At 38.3% G+C, this 12,446-nt stretch overlaps 1 protein-coding gene across 2 annotated transcripts in view; it reads right to left on the bottom strand.

Annotated features, from left to right (window-relative positions):
* Window positions 1-12,373, bottom strand: part of APTX (aprataxin) — a 72,536-nt gene extending 60,163 nt beyond the window's left edge. The window contains exons 1-3 of one of the 2 annotated variants that reach the window (XM_072959255.1): window positions 12,072-12,373; window positions 11,446-11,630; window positions 3,681-3,766 (exon numbers count right to left, since the gene is read on the bottom strand). The gene's annotated coding sequence lies outside the window, so the exon portion shown is untranslated. The remainder of the gene's footprint in view (window positions 1-3,680; window positions 3,767-11,445; window positions 11,631-12,071) is intronic. The other variant, XM_072959256.1, reaches the window with a different exon arrangement.
* Between the last annotated feature and the right edge of the window lie 73 nt (window positions 12,374-12,446).

Below are 12,446 nucleotides of genomic sequence, written 5' to 3'. Positions count from 1 at the left end.
CTCTGAAATTTCTTATAAGCATACTAAGAAGAAAGTCACTAACTTATCCTGCCTTGTATTCTACCGTCTCCTCATTGCCAGCCTTGTACCAGCAATACTGAACTTCTTACCCTCCCACCCCCTCCTCCCCAGTACTCTAGAGAGATAGGTGAGCTATCCCTGCTAAGCCCTGGCCCAATTGCAATACTCTATTGCATTCCTTGATGTTCATGTTATTTCCTCTGGAATGTTCTTTTTTATTTTCTCCCTAATTCACTCCACCTCCCTCTACCCTATTTACATGCAGCTAGAGAAGGTATTTCAAGACACAAATCCTGACTGAAGTCAGTGTTTAGTCTTGCTTTTAAGCAAGGTCTCAACTATCTCTCTAATCCTATCTACCACTTTTTCCTTGCCTACCCACATACACAAACATAGCGGCTTTTTTTCCAATTTTTTGAACTCACTCAATCAAGGTTCTCTGATTGGAAACTAGAAAACTAATGTAGCTAACTTAAAGATTGATGGGGCTGCCCTTGGTGCCACTCCCAAACCATATGAATCCTGCACTATCCAGGCCCTCAACCTCACAATTACAGATCATTAACAGTAACTCCAGAACAGGAGGGCCTGGGCTCTAGGCATTGTCAAGATCAGCTCTTCCCACTAATCAAGTAGGAGGGACATGGCTGTAGGAGCCCACATGGACACCTGCATCCCACATTCTCCAGGGCCTTGACCTCTAGCCAGATGAAATCAGAAACTCTCTAGCTTTCTGTCAGTTAGTACATCTATTCATCCATTCAACAAGTATTTTTGAGTACTTTACACACGTCAGCCATTGTTTTAGGTGCCAGGGCTCTGCCACAGTGAACAAAACAAAATTCTGCAATTAGAGCAGTGTTTATCAGGGATATATTAGTTCTGTGTCGTGACTACTGAGACTGCTCCATCCTTAGTTGGTAAATGATAAAAAAGTAAATGATTGTTGCGATTTTAAGCCACCAATTTGGGGGGCATTTTGTCACACAGCATCAGATAACTAGAATGTTCTCTTAAAAAAAAAGAGGTGCTGTTCCTTCTGTATGTTGGAATTCTTTAGACTGAAATGTCTGAACCCTGGGTCAAGGTTCAACTTCCCTAAAAAGAGGACTGCCGTATACACTGGGGTAATTGTTAGTTTAATATCTGTGCCCCCTTTTATCTGTAAGCTCCATGAAGGAAGGGATTGTGTCTATCATGGTCAACATTGTTTCAATGACCTAGAAAAGACTCTAGCACATACTTAGCACTCAATAAATGTTTTAGTAAATCGCTATTATATTGATTTACTAGCTATATTAGTTCTCCTGTTTGAATAGGATAGTAATTCTTCTTATATTGTTATTATTAGCAAACATCACTATATAATATTTACTACATATAGACACTGTTTTAAGCCCTTTACATGTATTAATTCATTTAGTCCTCACAATAACATATGAGCTAGCTACAACTATTACCCCCTTTTACAGGTGAGGAAACTGATGCACAGAAAGAATAAGTAACTTGCTTGTTGCAGGGCCAGGATTCAAACCCAGGGAGTCAGTTTCCAGAATTCATATTCCTAGCCACTACACTGCCTCTCCCAGTTTCCTGTCCTAGCTCTGGCAGTGTCATTGCTGTTGAAGCAGGAATAGGGTAAGGTTACACACCAGAAGATGAAGAACATCTTTATCATGATGAAGACAGCATTGTGACTATGCAGGTAAAAAGCTGCACATGGGGACCAATTTCCTGCTCTAAAACAGCTTTCCAACATCAGTGACAACAAGAAGATGACAGTCAGGAATGAGAGGTGGTGACACACACCAGGAAGAAAGACCCTTATACCAGGCCTACCCCAAGACTCCAGCTCTGCCAGCTAAAATGACTGTACCCCAAACTGTGAGGTCTGCTCAACCCCAGTCACCTTATAGGACTAAGGAGCCCTGAATCAGTAGCTGCTAGCTCAACGCTGAGTCTCTTTTAATGCCAGTGCTACTGTGACTTGTTACTGAGGCTTCCTGATGCTCAGCAGAGAGATCAATGACCAAGGCCTGCTGTGGCACCATCACCAGCCCTGCCTCTGCTGTGTAGAACAGCCTGGATGTGGGAGTCTAGATGTAAGCCAACAGTACTGCGAAGGTCACCAGCAAACTGACCTCCCAGTTTGATGAGTATGGTATCTTCTTGACTACCACCAGCAAGTGTGTACGCCCACATACAAACGCCCCAGCCTCACTCCCATATTTGGAGAAGACATAAGTTTAAATATCAAAATACTGAAATGGCAATTTATTTCAACAATAGAAGAAATATTTCATAACTGTATTGCTTGACAGCTAAAAAAGAGGTTCAGAGTTGGGGAGCAGGTCCTGGTAATTAGGGCTGGGGCCTTTGAGAGGGAGTCTTCAAACAGTCTTCTCCATTTGACAGTCACCTGAATACTTTTTGACACCTGCTATATGCCAATAATTGTACTAGGTGTGGGAGATAAAATGTGAAGCTGTGATCACTGAGGGTGCTCCATCTCAGAAACACTGCTTTAACCCACTCAGTCGCTTTTTGGTGTGCTGCCATCACACTGTAAGAGGCATCCTTGTGAACAGGCCACCCTGTCAGGGATGCTGTCAAGGACACTGCTCCTCATATAACACAATGTTCTCTTCATGAGCATCCCTGGGAGGCAGTCCAATCTCATCTCAATTCCAGGAATAGTATTACTCCTCCAGCGTAACGGGTTTGTTTTTTATCTATGGACACCATGAATTGTGGGGCCAATGAAGCTGTCAGCTTAGAGACAAATTCATGGCCCAGCTGAAGCAAATGTGAAGGTCAGTCCTATCTGCAATTTTAGTTTTATCCCTGGCTTTATTTTGTCTCTAACCTAACCATGTATTTATTTATTCACTCTCTGCATTTTTAGTTAATGGCATCTTATGTGTGTGTGTGTGTGTGTGTGTGTGTGATTTTTTGTCTTGTAGGTTTTTCTTGTACCCTTAGAAATGGCTATGAACTCTTTCTAAAAGAAGACATTGGCATCAAGGTTTATAATACATTATACACATTTACATAAATGCTATGATAGAGGTGTGTCCACAGAGTGATGTTGGCACACAAGAGGGCTTATAAGTCAGTTAAGAGCATTAGAGTAGACCTCGCATAGGGGTCATTGCTTGAGTTGAATTTTTCTTTTGTTTTGTTGTTTTTTTGAGGACGTTGTAGAGTTTATTCACAATGCAACAATTGTGAAACAAAATCAGGTTGTTAACAAGTGCAAGAAGACATAGAAAAAACTTGCAGAGTAAATTTTTACATATATCATGGTTTTATGGGACACTATAAATAGAAATTATTTAAAAACAGATTGCGACTACTTCCACAAGAGTTTCCTTTCATCCATTTTTTTTCCTGACAAATGGATCATGGGGCAAAATAATTCATATCTACATCAGAATTTATGTGCAGAGAAGGAAATTCAGATGGAATATCGAACAAGTTAGAAGATACTTGATAGCAAAATAAGGAGAAGAATTAAAGTAACTAAAAGATGTGTATACACAAAATGTTAGCAACTGGATTGTTCAAATAAATGAGGACAAACAGGATTTAGTTTAAATTATCTACATCAGGAGTTTCCGTTTGGAAGGGATATAAAAAATCATTTAGCTGTTGCATACCTGTGCAGCACTATTCTTCCTTAATTCTTCACTACATCTTGCAAGTAGACCCCCAGCCTTGTACTTTCCCGGCATTGTGTGGTTGTCTGTATGAGAACAGGTGAGAGAAAGAATACTTGCTGACACATTGTTTTAAGTGTGCTGGATCAGCAGGTTATTTTTAAATACACTCAGTTTGAGCTCTTTAATTCTTTTTTCTTAAAAAAAGAGTTCTAGCAATATAAATACTCGTATTGACCAACTGCATATAGAGGAGCTCAAGAAATAGCTCAAGATCTCAAGCATTTCATAATTTACAAAAATACAGCAATAAACATGTTTACTGCACATCTTGTCATTCTTCAATAGTGTGAAAAATTACAACCATATCTCTTCAGATGAAAGAAAGAGGAAGGAAAGGAGGGAGGGAGGAAAGAAGGAAGGAACCAGCTATATTCCATGACATTTTTCAGCTATCTGTAAGGCCTGGCGCATTAAAGGGGACACTATTCTCCCTTGCATTAGGGGAAATTATTGACTTTTAACTTAGAATGACTATAGAGTATGTATTAATATTTCACCTTCTTTTTTATTAGAATGTTTTAAAAATAAAACTTAAAAGTAAAATTACCTGAAAATTGCTGACTTCTGAAAGGAAAAGCTACTCTGAACTCAGCAATTGGTCACTCTGACATTTCCTGGAGAAGGGCAGCCCAGGCAGCAAGAAAAACCACTAGTGTGCTAGGCTCAATGTTCCAGGATGGCAGGAACCATCTCTGCTTTTTTACAACTATCTACCTAGTGCCTGGCTGAAAGTCTGGCACAATGCATATTCATTCACTCATTCAATAAATATTTTTTATTTTTTACTGATGTATAGTCAGTTACAATGTGCCAATTTCTGATGTACAGCATAACATCCCAGTCATGCATGTATCTATATATACATATATTCGTTTTCATACTATTTTTCATTAAAGGTTAATAAACATTTATTGATTACCTATTCTGTACCAGTATTCTAGATGCCTGGGATACATCATAAAACAAAACAGACAAAGATCTCTACCCAAGTGAAATTTTAGTTCTATTGAAAAGGGGGTATAGAGAGAAAAGACAATAGGTCAGTAATTTGTTGTGTCATGAATGTGAAGGAAAAAGGAAAAAATCAAGCAAGTTAAAGGGGATTGGGAATGCTGAATAGGAAGAGAAGACTGGGATTTTGAATAGAGGAGGCACTGTAGGTCTCACTGAGAAAATAACATTTAAACGAAGCCTTGAGGGAGGTGAGGTGCTCAATACTTGTTGATTAAATAAATGAATCAGAGCAAAGTTAAGAAAGCAGGAAGTACAAGACAGGTTCAGGAGGGGGTGAGAAAACAAGTTTGAGAAGGTAGGCTGTTGGAGATGAAACTGGGAAGGAGGTGGGAGGCTCACTAAGAAGGGCCTTGGGTGCAGAGGTAAAGGGTATGAATTTACAAAATTTAGAGTTTACAAAGAACTTTCAATTATAGTCCTATTTAATTCTTAGATCCCCAGTAAAGTTTCATCTCCATTTTATCAATAGGGAAACTAAGAGAAGCTTGGTAATTTTCCTAAGATCACACAAAGATACAACATAAAAGTAAAATTTAATTTACATTTTAAAAATTATACAACCTGTAGAGCAACCAATAGGTTGTGGGTGCTAAACAGAAAAATTAAAGGAGTAAACTAAGAGCCTATTTTGAGTCATACGTATCGAGTTACTGGCAACAGAAAATAGGTGGCTGAAAACCTATTTCTATAATGAATGCCTTTCTTTTAACTATAAACTTCGGCGAACTTTTACTTTCAGATTGAATCAATTTCTCTTACAAACAAAATACTTTTTGTGACTTAATTTTCATTAAAAAATTATTTCTCAATTATACACGAAATACATGAATACTTTCTTTAAAAGGTTAAAGTCCCCAACCAATGGTCACCCTCCATCCTGGTCCTCGACCTCAAAGATAAGTAAGTACTATCAGTTCTGATTGTATCCTTCTGCTCTTTTTCTATGGATACTTGTATATACAAATGCTTCCTGAATATCCACACTTGAACATTAATACGTTTAAAACTGAACTCATCATTTTCCCCTTAAAGCTAATCTGGTCCTCTGATTTCCTGTGTCAGTGAACAGCATTACTCCATTAGAAACTTTACATTCCATATTTTATTTGCCCACTCACCTACCACAAGTAATCATCAATCCATTACTGTAGGTTTACCCCTTTAATACGTTGTATTACCACTTATCTTCTCCAATCCCACTTCCACTGCTTTAGTATTGGCCCTCTTTACCTACTACTTGTACTACAGGACCAGCTTCATGCTCATATGATGTGCAGTCACCCAGGGTCTCATGCTTAGAAGGGCCCGATGCTTGAGAATGCTCTGCTATCACTGTCTTGAAATTCTCAATAACTTCTGAACAAGGGACCCTATGTTTTCACTTTGCACTAAGTCTTATAAATTATATAGCCAGTTCTCTACTACTGTAATGGCATCTCAACTGGTACCCATTCTCCCAGTATGGCCCTGTTGCAACCCATCCTCTGCAATTCTCTAGGGAATTTAAAAAGGATATTCCAATTGGATCAATTGGAGTTGGATCAACCAATATATGGCACAGAAGTCTGTCCTACTCAAGGCTGAGAGGTCTAAAGTAAGTAATAAAGTAAATAAAATAAATAACAAACTTTGCATTGAAAAGATAAATTATTGAAGAATAAAATTTCCACATAACCAAGGATCTAACCACAGCATTTATACTTTTACATTGTAAGTACTTAGGGAAGGTGGCTAAAGTACACATAACTCTCTGTGAAGCCAGAATGGTGTAGGTGAAGACCACAGGCTTTGCATTCAGAAAGGCTGGGATCAAATTCCAATTTGACCACTTACTGTGTGACTTTGGGCAAGTTACTCAAATTTACTGATTTTTATGTCCTACTGATAAAGTAGAGAAAATTATCTGGCAGGACTTTTATGAGACTCATAAAATAGGGACCCAGTTTAGTTCAACAAACACTACTCTGTGCCAGACATGCCTCCATGCCAATGGCATCGAAATGAGTAAGACATCCTTCAAAAGCATGGGAGGGGGACAGTAACTTCACAGTGGAGAAATCTGACAAATGCTGTCTTGGCAAGTTGATCAAAGTCTGCATTAACAGCCATAAGTCATGTTCATAGTATATACCTTGGATATAATATGATGAAAGAGGTAGTCTTTCTCCCAAAAACCCATAAATCCGGTCTAACCATGAAAACAAAAAGTTAACAGAAACCCAAATTGAAGGACAGTCTACAAGATACCTAGCCAGTACTCCTTAAAACGGGCAGGGTTATCCAAAGGAAGGAAAAATCTGAGAAACCATTGCAGTCAAGAAGAGCCTAAGACACATGATGACTAAAAGTAACGTGGTGTCCTGGATGGGATCCTAGAACAGAAAAGGGACATCAAGTACAAACTAAAGAAATCAGAATAAAGAATGGACTTTTAAAAGAAAAAAACTTGTAACTTTGTACACTGGAAACTAGACTTACTGTGCTGATCATTTTTCAGTGTACACAAATATCATATTGTTGTACACCTGAAACTAATGTAACGCTGTATGTCAATTATGCCTCAGTTTAAAAACAGAATGGGCTTTGGTTAATAATGTAACAATATTAGTTCACTAGTTGTGACAGCTATACCATTTTAATTAAGATGTTGACAATAGGGAAAAATGGGTGCCAGGTATACAGGAACTCTCTCCACTATCTTTGTAATGTTTGTGTAAGTGTAAAACTATTCTAAAATAAAAAGTGTATTTAAAAAATAACAACTGAGGACTGGGGACTGAGACCGTGTGTAGTTATAGATAAGAGGAGAACCAGAACAAACTGGTGACACTCAAAAATAATAATAATTCCAGCCCCACTAGGCCCCACAGTTAATTAAACACCAAATGTAAGAAATTAAAATTAATTTACACAGGCATTTAAAAATAACATTTTAGCTAGAATTTACTTTCCATTTTGTGCTTTCCAATAAAATTTTTCTTTCTTTTTTAAAGAAAAAACTATAGCATCAATTCTACATATCATCCAAAACTCAATTCATCATTCCCACGAACTCTGCCCCATCACAGTCTCCTCTTCCTCCTCTTTTGGGTCTCCCCATCTCAGGAAGGGCATCCCCAAGCATCCAGTTGCTCAGGCCAGAAACCTGGAAGTCAGCCATGATTCCTTCTTCCTCAACTCTGTATCCAGTCACATGACCTGCAGATTCCACCTCTATCTTTTTTTTTTTCCGCCTCTATCTTTATGTTTCCTTCCCTCTCCATTTCTACTATGTAGATCAATTCTAATCTAATCTCTAATCACAAAAGCTTCCTATGACTCCATCCTCCACATTAGCACCCAAATGATTGTTCTAAAATGTACATATGATCAAATCATCTGTAAAACAAGATTGCTGTAAGCATTAAAATATAACAACATTTATAGAATTTAGCACAGTGCCTAACAGACACTCTAAAAAAGAGTCAGCTGTTAGAGGTTATATCATTCCACCCCTAAAATCTTCGAGTATCTCTCAAGAGCTTTTAAGACAAAATTCAAACTTGTAATATAATTCTCAAGCCCTCATGACTTGGCCCTGCCATGCCTCCAGTCATCTCCAGCTATTTCTACAGACACCTGTGATCTGGTCACATGGTTCCTAAGAGTTACAAAGACACCACTGAAATAAAATATAATGGTAAGAAAAGAGAACATTCATGATAGCAACAAAAAGACAATGCCTAGTAACATCTTTAAGAAGAAATGATCAGGACCTAATTTGTTTGTTTTTTTAAAAAAAGATAAAGCACAATAAATAAGGTGAATATACAGTTATATACACAATGTAACTTGTTTATGTGTAGGAAAATTCAACATTATTAGCATGTTAATTCTCCCCAAATTGACTGATATATAAAAGCACTGTAATCACAATCAAAATCACAACGGAATTTTGGGGAAATCTGCCAGAAATATTTTTAACTTCATGTGGAAAAGTAAGCATACTAGAAAATGCCAGGAAAATTATTTTAAAGAAAGAGGGGCAATGAGGAGAAAGAGGCCTACAAGATATTAAAATGTATTTTAAGGAAATCTAGTACACAATAAAAGTGGCACTTCACAGTAGTTAGGAAAAAGTTAACATAGTTAGACAAACTAGCTCAACATCTGGAGAAAGATAAAGCTTAGTTAAATACAAATAAGCCTCAGTCCTTACACCAAAATAAGTTCTAGGTGGAATAAAGATTTAAATATAAAAAAAAGGAACCATGAAAGTACTACAAGAAAACCGGGGAGAATACATTTATAACGTTGGATTGGTTAAGACTTTAAAATATAGCAAATGAAGGAGATGTAGGAGAGGAAAAGAAAGGAAGAGATGAAAAAAATTAAGAAGCCAAAAAGGAAAAGAGTCAAAACTTACTTACATAAAAATTAAAGAGTTTATATGGACAAAATATATACATATACAGTTACAAGTTAAGTGAAAAGCTACAAAACACTAGAGAAAATAACTGCAACATATGACACACTAACACGCTCTATCCCTAGTATAAAAGTGCTATTATACATCATTCAAATAGTGGAGGGACACCACAGAAAAATGGTCAAATGACAATAGACAGTTGACCGAAGAAGAGTCAGTAAACATTTCAAAGATGCTAACGTCACTATTCAAGAAACTCTAATTAAAACAATCAATATCACTTTTTAATCTCTAATGTTAGTTTAGCAAAGACCAAAAAAAAAAAGACAAGACAGAACCCACCCACCAGGCCATATTGGTAAGGCCCTCTCACACACTGCTGACAGCGGTACAAACCAATATGAAAAGTTATTTACTCAACTTAAATCTGCATGCCTATTGAAACAGCAATTTTGGTTCCAGATGTCTGTCTTACAGAAATACTTTCATGAGTGGCTAAAGCTCTATTTAAGAATTTCTCTGCAGCACTGTGAAAACTACCAAAGTGCTCATCAACAGGGAAATGGTTAAAGAAATACAATGCCTGCATACCATACACTACAAAATCATTAAAAATAGCAAACTAGATTTATCCTGACATGGTAAGATGACAATAAGCAAAAAGGGCAAATCACAAACAGCATGTTTAATATGATCCTATTCCTTCACCAAAAAAGATCACATTCTAAAATTATTGCTGATCTTTTTGTATTTTATGTAAATAAGAATGCTTCTTAAAAGTGTTAACTTCTATTACTGAAAAGTCAGAATATATAGCAGGACATATTTTCAGCATCGACATAAAATTCTATGAAGGAAAAAACACCAAACAAAATATATAATGTTTTTTAAGGCAACTAAGACCCTCCTAACTGCTGTCAGAATAAGTTACTAGCTCAAAGCTTGAATTGGGAAGAGAGATTTTTATACTATATTAAGTTTAATTCTTGAAATAAGTACTACATTCAAATGGATTATATACTCCAAAGTTACAGCAATAATATGAAATGTCTCCCTCCCATCAGCCTCTCCTCAGTTAAACAGATCTCCCCACAGGCAACCATATTACAAGTTTTGGGGTATCCTTTTGAAATAGTCTAGCACATACAAGAAAGTACGTACGTAGTTTTCTTTAACTAACTTTTATGATCTTTAGTCTTAATAAAGAATTAACTTGTAATAGCTTATAATGGAAAAGAATCTGAAAATATGTATATATAACTAAAAAAGTTATTAAGCTTACGTAAAAGTTGCACATTTTAAAAGTATTTTCAATATCAAATTTCATAGTCTTAATGTTGCAGCCTCAAGGAGGTATCTTCATGTTTGTGTCACACTTTCATCTTTCTAAAACTTGTGAGAATTTCAACTGGGTTCCTCAGGCAAAAATAAACACTGAACATGGTAATATTTAAGAAACACTAGACATAGTAATATTTATTGTGGAAATTCTTGGTTGAAGTGATTTGATATACACCATACTAATGCTTATTTCATATGCTTAACCAGTATTAGATTCACACACAGCTCATGTTACACTAAAGTAGGAATTTTGGGACTTAAAGCCTACATAACACATGAATGATATTTCTTAGTTGTTTGTTTACTGTTCTCTATTAATTGTTCATGTTTTCACAGTTGCTTGCCTCTCCACCTGGGATGCTCATCTGCATGGTGGAAGGTTCCCGTACTTAGCACCCCAGTACTCTTCCTTTATTGGCATTTACCTCGGAGGATAGGGACAACGACTTATGTGACTTTTATTTTAACAAGCCCTAGTTCGCTGCCCGGCAGTATGAGACTTTTACTAACTGCTAATTAAAAAACAAAACAAAAACTTTCATACCAGAGGTGATATTTGAGAAGGTAACATCTAAGATAGGAAATATTAGGTGTTTTGTCATCTGGAGCTGGAGCACAGACTGGTGAAAAGGTCCATTTGGGGAAATGCAGATAGTGACAATTTACAGAGATAAAGCTGAAGTGATAACCATCAGGATGCCTCCAGGGTAAAGTTCAAAATCCTTAGTTTAGTAAGATACACCAACAAATGTTTGCCAACTAGCTCCGAAGTTTCACCTCTTGTCCCTCCAGCTCTCCTATCTGTGGCTAGATTCAAGCATCTGCAGTTTTCTAACAGCATCAATGTTGTTACACACCTTAACCTTACCCATTCTTTGTGCTTTGTCTTTTGCTAGGAATGCTCTTCCTTCTTCAAAACTCAGCTCAACTGCCACTTACCCAGAAAAGCTTTCTCTGTTCCATCAGATTAATCTAGGAGTCCCTTCCTGGCTGAACTCCATTTGTGGTTCCTTTATACCTCGTTGAACTTGTCTCCCTTCTAAAGTCTGTGCGATGTCAACCAGGCTTTTTCAACTTTGCCTCTCCATCTTCTTTGGTACTAGATACTCGTGTTTGTTTCGTTACTGAGTAAGGAAAATAGATCTCATTTTCCATTATGCCCCGGGCCCAACATTCGAAAATCCCAAGGACTCATTTTGCAGACTACAGGCCAAGATTCATAGACTGGTAGTACTTAAACTTTAGGTCAGATAATTAAAACTTGTAAGTTACCCATTGTTTGGTATTACTGTGTCCCCGGCTGGCCAAACCGGGTCCAAAGCCCCCGGTTTGCACCAAGGTATTTCAAGTACTTCCCTGTTAAGCGCTGTCTGAGCCCAACGTATAGCAAGGCTCAAAGCAAATAACGGGTGTATAAGGGCCAAAGAGCTCTTCCAAATTGGCAGTTTGGTGAATTAGGAGGCCTTGGACTGTGTGACAAAAGGAACAAGATTCAAGGCCTGCTAGATTGTGCTGGGGCCCAGGCCCGGCATGCTCAGCATTTCGTGCTCCGCGGCTTCCCAGACCTCAAGGCTAAGAGGTAAGCCGGTTAGAGACGCCGAGATGAATCAGGTACCGGAGGGGAGGAGGGAGATGCGGCACGGCTTTGTTCTCAGGTTCCCGTTCGGCACACAGCCCCTGCCCGGGGCCCTGTTCCCGAGCCTTCAGAGCCCTCTCAGGCGGCCGCGGCCGCACAGATTTGGGAATCCCGAGTTGGCCCAGAACTGCAGTGGTCTGGGAAACCCCCACTCTCGCCCGATACTCCCTCACTCCGGGGCCCACTGGGTGGAGGTAGGGACTCCAGAAAGTTCCACAAGCGCCAGGAACCTAGGCTTGCGCCCACCCCCACAAGGCCCTTCGGCACAGCCCAAGAGCCCCCGCGCCGTTGCCCAGACAACCGC

This window comes from Vicugna pacos, chromosome 4 (assembly GCF_048564905.1).
Source record: "Vicugna pacos chromosome 4, VicPac4, whole genome shotgun sequence".
In the NCBI taxonomy this organism is placed as follows: domain Eukaryota; kingdom Metazoa; phylum Chordata; class Mammalia; order Artiodactyla; family Camelidae; genus Vicugna; species Vicugna pacos.
The sequence above is the reverse complement of the archived record's forward strand: the minus strand, read 5'-3'. Positions and strand labels throughout refer to the sequence as shown.